This window comes from Canis lupus, chromosome 5 (assembly GCF_003254725.2).
Source record: "Canis lupus dingo isolate Sandy chromosome 5, ASM325472v2, whole genome shotgun sequence".
NCBI classification, from domain to species: domain Eukaryota; kingdom Metazoa; phylum Chordata; class Mammalia; order Carnivora; family Canidae; genus Canis; species Canis lupus.
The window spans coordinates 51,354,288-51,361,340 of record NC_064247.1 but is presented as its reverse complement, the minus strand read 5'-3'; the positions used below and the strand labels follow the sequence as shown (position 1 = coordinate 51,361,340).

The window sequence follows — 7,053 nt, the reverse complement described above, 5'->3', positions numbered from 1 at the left end:
ACTGTACCAGGCACAAACTCTGTCTGTCCACCACCACCTAAACTTTTTGATCTACCACCTGGCTATGTGTTCTCTCCCTGTCTCCAAGACCTTTACACCTGGCCAGCCTCCAGCCCATCCTCAATGCAGTAGCCTCTAAGACTTACTCTTCCATAACACAACTGAGGTCCACTTTCTTCCCTGTTCAGAGCCTCTCTTATCTCTCCGCTGCCTCAAATATTAGTTTTCAAACTTGAATGTGCATAAGAATCCCCTGGAGAGCTTATTAAAAATCTAGATGCTTAGGCATCACCCTAGAGACTTCTCAATCTCTGGGTCTTCAGAGAAGTCTGGAAAACTGCATTTTTAAATAAATGCCCTACCCCTGCTGGGGCAGTCTGAACAGTACATTTTAAGAAAACCTAGAAAGGAAGGAAGGAACTCAGGGAGGGAGGGAGGAAGAAAGGCGGGCAGGCAGACAAGCAGACGAGGCATGAGGACTTAGTTCATGTCCCTCAGAATGGCGTAGTTGATTCGTCACCATCGGGCACCTGCCTGCACGGTCTTCCAAGTTGCCCTCTCTGACCACCCGAGGAAAACAGTGTCTCCTCAGCATGTGCTATCATCTGTACTCTCTGCTTTTTTCCCAGAACAAATCTGACTACCTGACACGTTTTTGATTATCAGCGTGCTTATTTTCTTTCTTCCCCCAAAAGAGCAAAAGCTGTGGTGCAAGCAAGGCTTAATATATTTATTTCCTATATTTCTTATTACCTATAAGAATGGCTGACACGTGAAAGGCAATGGCTGTAAACATCTGTGGGAGACACACCATCCAACGAGGCAGAGACGTGGCACCCCCAGCTCCTCTCCTGCACGTTCTTCGAGAAGTGAGCATGGCCCTTGCCAATCATGCGACTCTGAGGGGCCTGTCAGGGCACTGCCCTGTCCTCCCTCCGCAGCTGGGCAAGCACATGACCAAGGCCTGGCCAATCACGTTGGCCCATGTCCACTTGGGCTGCGGTGATGGTTCTACAGGTGGGCTTGTGCTCTCTTGGGTCAGGTGGGGTGTCTTGCGGTAGTGACTAGGATGAGAATTTGGAGCTGCCTGAGCCCACATTCCCTCCACATCTGCAATAGCAGAAAGAAAGGAGGCCCAGAGGAAGAAGCCGAGTTTAGAAAAGAGAAGAGCCCAGCTATGTGGAGGCTGCAGGTCCAAGCCCGGCGGTCTTGTGGGCTGTGGGCAGTGTGGGTCCTGTTCTCCAGTCACACCTCACACCCTTTCCAGCTGCAGAAGGCACTCCCCTGTTTTTGCTTCAGTTCATATGACTTGTTTTTCTGTCTTTGGCAGTTGATGGAGTTTTGCCCCATACGGAAGAACTGATTGGATATGTAATTGGTTACAGTTTGTTTTGAAGTGCTGGGAAGAAAAAATGTAGGGTGCCTTGAAAACAGTTGGCAGGCCTAATCCAGTCTAAAGGGTCAGACTGTCTCCTCGATGAACAGCATTTAGCTGCAGCTCGCAGGATGAGAAAAGTTAGCCAGATTAAGGAAGGGAGAGCGCTGGGAGCATTCAGGTTACCGAAAGCAGGCCAATGTGATGGGCACTGTTGGTCTCCACGCCTGCCCTCATGCCCTGGGATCACTTCTGTTCCTGTGTTTTGTGGCTAGCCACTTACCTTAACACCTGTGATCTTCACAGGCTGGAGGCACCTCACCTGTACCAAGACCCAGAGGTGCCTGGGAGTTTATGTCCTCCTCGGGTGCCCAGTGCCAATAACCAATTGATATGGATGAATTGAAGGTGGAGAAAGTCTACGGCTTCCTGTGGAATCAGGAACAGTTTGAAACTGCACCTGAAATCACACTCTTTCTTGGCTTCCACCACTTCTTCCTGGGTTCCTCTTGGGAATACTCATAGAAGAAACCATCTGTATCTGAATCTTGGACTCAGAGCCGGTTTTGCAGAGAGCCCACTAAGCCAGCCAATGTGGCTAAAGCAGCAGAAGGTGGGATTGAGGGTGGTCGGTAGGGAACAGCGCATTGGACTTCAATGGGTCATGTATAGGACCCTGGTCTAGAGCCCAAGAGCCATGAGATACCACTGAAGGATTTTGAGTAGTAGCAGAACGCTTCCCTACTCTCCCACTCAGTGCTATAGAGCCAAACTTTTCAACATTTCTCAAATAGCTCACTTTTTTTTCCAAGCCCATCTGTCAGTGTTGACCTAGGGTGTTCTTTTCCCTGGAAAGCCCTCTCCTACCTTCTCAGATAACTCTGATGTGTCCATGAGACTTATTTCAAGTACTGCCTCTTGGGGAAGCCTTCCCTGACTTCCACCAGTAACCACTCCTACCCAGCTCTGAACTAGACGCTGCTTCTCTATGCTCCCCCAGCATCCTCTTCCTATTTTTTATCATTCAGCTCTTTTCAACAAACAAATGGTAATTGGGGGAACCTGCTCAAACATTTCTCTATACGTGGGCAAGTGAGCTTAGCAACGTTGACTGTATGTTCTGAGCTTCCTGAGAACAAAAATAGTCTACCTTTTACTCCTTAAAGTCTTATTCAGTGCCTACTAAAAACTAGCATTTGCCTACTTGCTTACCATGTGGTAAAACACTTTCCCAAGCACATCACATGCTATTTTATTTCTGACAGTCCTGTGAGGAAAGTATGTGTTATCCCCATTTTACAAATCCGACAACAGACTGAGGCACAGAGAGACTAAATAGTTCACCCAAGATCATACAGCTAATAAATGACAGAGGATTCAATCCTCAAGGATTCCTAAGAGGAACTTAGGTTCTTAAACAATGTGTTGAAGCCAATATATAGCACACGCTTTAAAGAGGTGGGTATGATTACCAGTTATCAGTATCGTTATAAGACCCTTGCACTTCTAGCCTAATTTTGGTCTCCTCCTGCTCCAGTGGGCATCCTTCCAGTCATGTTGATCCACAGTTCATCTCCTTCCTGCTTTTTCTCACACTCCTTAACAGTCCTTGAAAGCTTTGCTGCTCCAGTGTTACCTCACAATGGAACAATTACTGGGATTGGATGCTCATGTGTCTCTATGTGGTAACATGTGAGATCCTTGTCTCCCTGACAAGATTTTAAGAGCGACTAGATGCCTTGATGAAATTTTGGAATACCCAAGAGGCCCATCAACCACATATATAAATCCTGTCTGCAGCAGGAATGGGAGGAGAAGAGTATTTCCTGGGAAGATTTCCAAGATGCTTCCAGTTGAAATCTGAAGACTGTGAGACACAAACATGGACTTGTGCCCTGGAGTTTACTCTGGGCGCCGCCCCCCCACCCCGCCAACCTTGCTGGCTGCCTCTTCTGGTTTCAAGTTGTGTGCTTATTTATTCAGCACTCACTGGAAGCCTACTATGCACAGGACACCAGGCTAAAAGCTGAGCTCCCAGAAATGTCTGAGGGAAGGTACTGGGCTTCCCAGAGCTAGAAGCCTAGAGGGAAAGTCTGACAAGCAATACACTGGGACAAGTCCTGTGACTGAAGTAGTAGGAGCACAAGAGGAAGGACCCTTGACCTTGGCCCAGATTGGAAGGATCAGGGAAAACCGCTTGGCAGAGGTAAAAATGGAAGGAACTTCAAAGATGAATCTGTGTTTGGGTCTTGACATTACTTCTTATTAAGCTTCATGACTTTGGGAAAATTACTTAGCCTCTCTGAGCTTGGATTATCTTATTTGTATAATGGGAATAATTGTGTGTATACAGTGTGGAATTAATAAGATAATGAGATAAGCATGTGTCAGCTACATAGCTATTTGTTGAATTTTCACTGTGCATCAGGCACTGTTCTTTGCAACTTCAGCCCATTTACCCCTAACAGCTACTCTTTGATATAGAAACTATCATTGACATCATTTTATAAATGAGAAAGTGGAGGCACTGTCTTAGTTTGGATTAACAAACCATTTGCAGATGCTAAGACAAGGATTTGAATGCAAACAGTTAATGAAGAGATGCAAAGGACACAGTACCAGTGAGCAATAACACAGGCATTATTAAGCCAGCCACTGTGGTGGGTGAATAGAGCCTAATCCTGCAGGGAACTCTGGAGAATGGTATAAAACCCATGCCTGGGAACTATCCTGAGCAAGAAGTAAGGAAGCTGGGGCATTTATCCCCCCACATCTGTCAGTTGTTGGTCAAAGGCCATCCCTAGGAGACTCTGGGCCTGCAATGGTCATTGACAGAGCAGACTCTGGGGGCCCAAGGATAGCTCTCCAACAAAGATGCAGATGCTGAACATGGAAAGTTGGGCTGGAAAGGGTGAGGACACTAAGGGGATGTGAAGGGACAGGCCTCAAAAACTGACATTGTTGGCCTAGGCTCCAGAGGTTAAGTAACTTACCCAAGATCACACAGCTATTAAGTGATGGAACTGGGGGTTTGAACCAGGCTATCTGGCTCCAGAGCCCATTCTGTTAACTCTGCACTAAACTGCCTCTCCTACATTGCTGGTCACATGAGGTGTAGCTCCTGTGGTGGTCGTCATTGTCATGATTATTATCCTTTGGTCCCACCTCTAGAGATTAAATGGCAGGGGCAAGTAGGTCATTTGTTTTACCTTGTGTTGTGTTGGAAAGATAGAGTTTGGGAATTGGAGCTCCTTAGTTCAAGCCCTAACTGTGCTCTGCCTAGCTAGACAGATCATTTACCCTCTCTGGCCCTGATTTCCTCATTTATAAAAGAAGTGTCAGATTGGATGATCTCTAAGGAAGTTTCTCTGTCTGACATTCTTTACTTCCTTCAAATGACTTTTCCCCCAAAGTGCAGGGTGCCTTTCCTCTTGGTAAGTCCAGGTCAGTGGGTGTATCCAACTTGACCATCCCCGCCCCTTCAGACAGCAAGCTCCTGATTAACCAGGACTGACGGTAATTTATGTACTTACAAAATCCTCCTTGTTGGGAACAAGAGAAAATTAAATTGCTCACTGGAGTCGGTAACAGATGGTTGGCTCCATCTTCTTCTGACTGGGACCCCCCCCTAAAGAGAGTAATTGAGGGCATCCTGTCACACAAAAGGGGCCGAGGGGGTGAGGGAGGCTGAAGGATGGTTGGGAGTCCTCTCTTTGGCACATAAGTCATTGTGATGTCTCCCCATTTCTCAGTGAAGGAGAAAATCAAATACAACCCAAAAGGAACTAAAGCACTTTGTAAATAGGGCATGCTGGGGTGCCTCCAGCTTTTTTTATTCCACTTCATTTATTTTGGTTTTGTGTACCCCCAAAGCCAAGTTGGAGGTTTCCCAAGCATCTGGCCCAGAAAACTCAAGTTGGCCTGTCCCAAGGGAACCCCAGATGGATCTGGACACTGACTGGGCCATACTCATTCATCACTGCTGGCCCGCTTCCAAAACCTCCAAAATGCTAGTTTTAACCAAGAGCAGACACAAGATTCCTAGTGATTGATCAATTGAGGAAAAGAGGAAGGAGAGGTTGATATCTCTGCTTCAAGCAATGGTTTACACCCAGCAACCCCACTGGTAACACATATGCACACAATCCCACTAAACTTTCTGGTATTCCTTCAGGCCTCTTAACCAAATACTCAGCAGAATAGAAGGTTCCTCCTTTGATGCCAAACTCCAAAGAGGCTTTTTTTTTTTTTAAAGAGGATGTCAAAGGAGTACAATTTAGGGCATAAGAACAATAATGTCACACAGACCTGGGTTCTAATCCAAACACTGACAGACTATGTCTTTGGGAAAATCACTTAGCCTCTCTGACCCCACCCTTTTGATCCTTAAAATGGGAATAAGAGCATCTTGTTTTAAGGAGTATAGGTATGGAGTAGTGGAAGGGGAAATGGGCGGGGGGGGGTTGGGGTGACTGGGTGATGGGCACTGAGGGGGGCACTTGGCAGGATGAGCACTGGGTGTTATGCTATATATATGTTGGCAAATTGAACTTCAATAAAAAAAAAAAAGGAGTATAGGTATGGAAAGTGTAGGTAAAGCAGCCAACAGAGGGACTGCCACACTATAGATAATTAATAGACTTTTGTTTGAAGAATTGCAGAAGCTTAAATTAAAAAAAAAAAGACAAACAAAACCCAAAAAGCCTTTGAAGCCACTCCTCTAGATTGACCAACCACTGGATTATGCCCCGCCCCCCGTCGCCTCCCCCAGCAGAATTTAAAAGCATCCAGCCCCTCCCCCTTTCTGTTCCCTCCTTCTTGTGACAATGATGGTGGTTCAGCTTCCCTATCACCTGGCTCCCCCAACACAAACATACATGCTTCTCCCTTACTCCATGGGGCCAGTAGATAATTGAAGGACTTTTCTAATCTACAATCTGATTTGCACCAGACAGTACCAAACGCCCATGGTGCGAGAGACTTCATGTAATAACTATTCCCTTATAGTTAACGTTACAAGAGTGTGAAAGTTTTGACCATAGAAGAAAAGTCACTTATCATTCTACTGCCCTAATACCAAATCCTTATTCCCTAAGTAAACAAACTTTTCCATCATTGGCAAGGCTTTCCTTTACCTAAAATTCAGTTAAACCTGGACTGTATCCTAGAATAAAGGACATTAGTGGAAAAAACTGGTGAGACCTGAAAAAAGTCTAGAGTTTAGTTAACAGTGATGTTCCAATAGTTTTGTCAAACATACCATGGTAATGTAAGATGTTAACATTAGGGAGAGCTAGTAAAGGTATATGAAGACTCCCTGTACTGTCTTTGCAACTTCTCTGTAAACCTAAAGATGTTCTAAAATAAAACGTTTATTTTTTAAAAATTCAAAGTATAGAATAGTGGATGTGGTATGAAACACTTGTATAAATAAATGTTTCCTCTTCTAAAAAATTTGTAACCACCATTTTCCATTGTTTAAAGATAGTAATCATAGTTATTTTCCATTGCAAAATATTTCATCCTGAAATATCTCATTTTTGTTTCCTTCTGACTCTGCTACCACTTACTGCTTGTGAAGTTTTATTTCACCTCTTTTGTTTGCCTCTATTTCCACATCTGTATAATCAAGATTATCATAATTTCCAGATGTATTGTGAAGAGTAATAAGTAAGATA

The 7,053-nt window shown here is 44.9% G+C and overlaps 2 long non-coding RNA genes across 3 annotated transcripts in view; both read right to left on the bottom strand.

The window, feature by feature from the left end:
* The window catches only part of LOC112647108 (uncharacterized), a 51,505-nt gene extending 46,423 nt beyond the window's left edge, over nucleotides 1-5,082 (bottom strand). For both annotated transcript variants that reach the window (XR_003128092.3, XR_007410841.1), the window contains exon 1: nucleotides 4,909-5,082. This is a non-coding gene — a long non-coding RNA (uncharacterized LOC112647108). The remainder of the gene's footprint in view (nucleotides 1-4,908) is intronic.
* Nucleotides 717-2,995, bottom strand: LOC112647105 (uncharacterized). Its single transcript, XR_003128089.3, has 2 exons — nucleotides 2,848-2,995; nucleotides 717-1,399 (listed from the first exon to the last, which is right to left on the bottom strand). It is a non-coding gene; the product is annotated as an uncharacterized LOC112647105 (long non-coding RNA).
* Nucleotides 5,083-7,053: the final 1,971 nt, after the last annotated feature.